Here is a 4,537-nt window from a genome sequence, read left to right on the forward strand (position 1 = left end):
GTTATTAGTGGGGCTTGCGGGCAAGTGCTGACAGATGCTTTGGCAAAATGGTATTTGAGCTGAGTCTCGAAGGAACCGAGGAGAGCTGAAAGACAGGGATAAAGAGAGAAAGCAGACCAGTTAGAGCAGGAATGAAGGTGAGAAATAGAGTCTCATGTGAGAAGAAGAACAAGAAGGCAGTGTGTCTTTGGATCATATAGAATGACTCAGAGGAAGTGCAAGTAGGTAAGAATGAAGTTTAGTTGTGAAGAAGACCTTTTATAGGCCATTGGGATATTTGCTAATGGATGTCACATGGAGTCATTAGAGATTATTAGAGGGGGAGGGGGAAGACATGGTAAGCCCTGCACTTTAGGAAGATCAGATCTGCAGCTCAGTAGAGGAGGAACCACAGTGGGAATTCTTGAGGCCAGGAGACCAACAAGAAGGTTACAACAGGCATGAGTCCCTGTGCCAAGGTGGTAGATGTGTGAATGGAAATGGCATAAGTGAGTGATGTTGTGAAGACAGAGATGACAAGACTTGGGGAAAGATTGGATGATGTGTGTATGGGTTGAGTGTAAGTGAAAAGAGTGTAAAATGACACATAGATGACCGTGAGAATGGGGGTATCCTAAATAGTAATCTGGAAATTGGAAAGAGAAAGTTAATTGGGAAAGCTGACAGAGATATTTTTGGACATGTTGAGTCTCAGAAGTCCAAATGGGACATCTTATTTGAGATTCTGTCAATAGGTCAATATTGTCAGTCAGACAATTCTGTCAAATAGATCGATCCAAGAAGCATCTACATAGAGATGATAACTGAATCCATAGAAGGTGACAAAAATATTACCAAGATAGATATGAATAGAGAGAGAGAAGAAATGCAGACTGCATAGAAAATCTTGGGCAATCCACCCTGGTTATAGGGGCATGACCTGGTTGGGGGGAAAGAAAGAGCAAAGGACACTGACAAGGTAGAGTCATGAGAGAACAATGCCACAAAAACCTAGAGGAGAGAAAGTATCCCAAAAAGGGTGATGAAGAGTGTTCATAGGCCTCAGAGAGGTCAAGAAGGTTGGCGGGGCTGGAGGGGGAATGGTCTGAGAATTTGGTAATTAAGAAACAGATGATATAACCATGGAGAGAGCAGTTTCAGTTGAATGACAGGAAAATTCTATTAACAACTTATCTCTTCCCCTTTACGAAATTTACACTACTCATGTTATAGCTTCAGTCTAGATTTTGTGGGTAATAGAGTCCCAAGCTCCCATAATAGCTCAAGGTACTAAATGCATATTGGAGGGTACAGGGCAACCTTTATTTTACTACATAGAAAGCAGTGAAGATATAAAATAGTCACATAAACAAACAAAACCTCAAACCCATGTATAAAGCATTCAAATACCACATCATCTTGCCCTACTCTCCCAAGAAGAGAATGAACATGTGCTAGCTACTGGAATAGCTTTTTGACATTCTGGGAAATAACCTCTTTCCTACAAAGTTCTATACAATATCTTAAGACTCCTATGAGTCATGAAGCCAGAATTCAGGGATTAGAAGAGAACTGAGAAGAAAGGGAATTTTAGGCACCAAAACTGTATATAGAGCTTTCTTCAAAGAGTTTAGTCATGGAAGGGTGAGATAACTTTCAAAATAGCCAGGCAGGGATGTTCTTCATGAGAAGAAATTAAGGTTCTCAGGTATGGTAGATATATTCAATGGCCCTCTCTTGTTTGTTTCAGATAAGAATGAGTAATATCTGAACTCATCCCTTCCTCCACACTCCAGCCACCTCAAAGTATGAGAAACAATAGCTTCCTTTCTACATTATTAGTATAGATTAATTTACATCTAACTGTGTACTATTTGGGGCCTGGGTGAGAGTATAGTGTTTTTAACTTTGTCCTTTTAAGCTTGAGGTCACCTGATACCAAGTCTGAAGGGGAGGGGGAAAGGAGTGAAGTTTCATTCCTCTATGTCAGTCCTTCCTCTATTTTACAAGTATACTTTCTTCTTCTCATAAACCCCCTCCCAATTATGAGAAATACCAAGTCTTTCTACACTAGTGTATTTTATTTTAATTCCTCCCCCCTCTCCATCCTCTTTCTCCTCCTTTAAAAACTCTCAGAATAGAACACCATCACTGCCTGTCCCTACCCCATGACCTCCCTGAATACCCTTTAATGGTTCTGAAAGAACATTTGTTTCTTCTCTCACTATTTTTTTCTTCTTCTATCATAAACCACTTTTCCTCAAATAATTTATCTTCCTATGTAAATTGGCTCATGTTATTTAAAAGTTCCACTTAGCCTTGGTCTAATAGTCCTATTCCATTAAAAAGTCCATTTAAAACATTTTACCTGAAGTACTTGCAAGTCTTATTCCATTAAAAATCCATTTTTCTCAAAGAGAGATTGTTTTGAAGAGATTTTAGGGCTCAGGCACTAATTAGCAGAAAGGACCATTTTGGTCTGTCCTGATCTTGAGATCTGTGAAAATTAGTCATGCAATGAAAATAAAATTCCATTTAATTTTTCTATTTTTCCGTTATTTTTTTTTTCAATCCTAAACACTAAAGTATACAAAAAAAAGACCTTCCATATACAATGAAATTTTTTTCCCTATATGCTCAAATTGTCATAGTTAGTTGTATTTTTTTGGCTCCTTGAAATAATGTTTTTTTCCATGATCTTCTCTTGTTTGTAGTAAGAGCTCCTAGGTCTTGTGATCTGGTGTGGTTCCTTGGTAGTTGCCAGTGCTACTTTCTCAATGCTTGCAGTATTTCCTCTTTGATGTGGGAGGCTCTGGATTTTGGCTATGATGATACCTGGAACTCTCCTTTTTTTTTTCAAATGTTTTATTAACTTCTGATTTACATCATTCATTTCCGCCAGATTTTGAGTTACAAATTTTCTCCCCGTTTTTCCCCTACCCCCCCCAAATAGCAGTCCCACAGGATATCCCCTCCTCCAATCTGCTCTCTCCCATATTTTCTCCCATACCCCTTTCGACTTTTCCAGTGGATCTCTATGCCCCAGTGCCTGTATATCTTATTTCCCAATAACATGCAAAATAGTATTGATAATATATATATATATATATATATATATATATACATACACACACATACATACATATTTGAATATTTGGTTTGAAAACTTTGAATTGGAGATTCATTCCCTTCCTCCCTTGTCACCCACTTACTGGAAGATAAGCGGTTCAGTATAGGATGTACATGTGTGGCTAAAGCAAAACAAAAATATAGTAGATATATTGTAAATGACTGACTATTTCCCTCCCTCCTATCCCACCTCCCACTTGTTCTATTCTCTGCTTTGATCCCGTCCCTTTTCAAAAGTGGGTGCTTCCAAATTCCCACACCCCAGCCTGCCCTCCCTTCCATCATTTCCCTTATCATCCCCTTTCCCCTACTCTCCTGTAGGGTGAGATACCCTATTTAGTGTGTATTTCATTCCCTTCCCAAGCCAAATTCAATGGGAATAGGGTTTACCCATTCCCTTTTGCCTTCCTATTCTTCCTCTCCATTGTAAACATTTTCCCTTGCCTCTTCTATATGAGATAGTTTACCTCATTCTGTCTCTCCCCATCTCCTCTCATTATATTCCTCGCTCACCTCTTAATTTCACCTTATAAGTACCATCCCTTCCTGTTAAATTGGTCCTGTGCCCTCTATCTATGTATACCTGTAAAAATATATACACACATTCACATATGTATTCATATGCCCGTATACCCAGATATATAGACATTATATATATATATATATACATATATATATATATTCCCTTCAACTAGTAATAAAAGTTTAATAAGTTACAATTATTGTTTTTCCATGTAGGAATGTTAATAGTTCAACTTTGATAAGTTCCTTATGATTTCTTTTCCCTGTTTACCTTCTCATGCTTCTCTTGCTTCTTGTATCTGAATGTAAAATTTTCTGTTCAACTCTGTTTTTTTTTCAGCAAGTATGCTTAAAAGTCCTCTATTCCACCGAATGGCCATATTATCCCCTGAAACATGATACTCAGTTTTACTGGGTAGGTGACTCTTGGTTTTAATCCCAGCTCCTTTGACCTCCAGAATATCATATTCCAAGCCCTTCGATCCCTCAATGTAGAAGCTGCCAGATCCTGGGTTATCCTGATTGTGTTTCCACAATATTCAAATTTTTCTTCCTGGCTGCTTGTAATATTTTCTCCTTAATCTGGGAATTCTGGAACCTGGCTATAATATTCCTAGGAGTTTTCTTTTTGGGATCTTTTTCAGGAGGAGATCAGTGCATTCTTTCAACCTCTATTTTGCCCTCTGATTCTAAAACATCAGGGCAGTTTTCTTTGAGAACTTCCTGGAGGATGATTTCTAGGTTCTTACTTTGGTCATGGCTTTCAGGCAGTCCAATAATTTTTAAATTATCTCTCCTGGATCTATTTTCCAGGTCAGTGGTTTTTCCCATGAGATATTTCACATTGCCTTCTATTCTTTCATTTGTTTGGATCTGTTTAACAGCATCTTGGGTTCTCATAAAGTCA

This window comes from Petaurus breviceps, unplaced genomic scaffold (assembly GCF_028583685.1).
Source record: "Petaurus breviceps papuanus isolate PSGF00001 unplaced genomic scaffold, PetGlider_PUasm1.0 90417, whole genome shotgun sequence".
Taxonomy (NCBI): domain Eukaryota; kingdom Metazoa; phylum Chordata; class Mammalia; order Diprotodontia; family Petauridae; genus Petaurus; species Petaurus breviceps.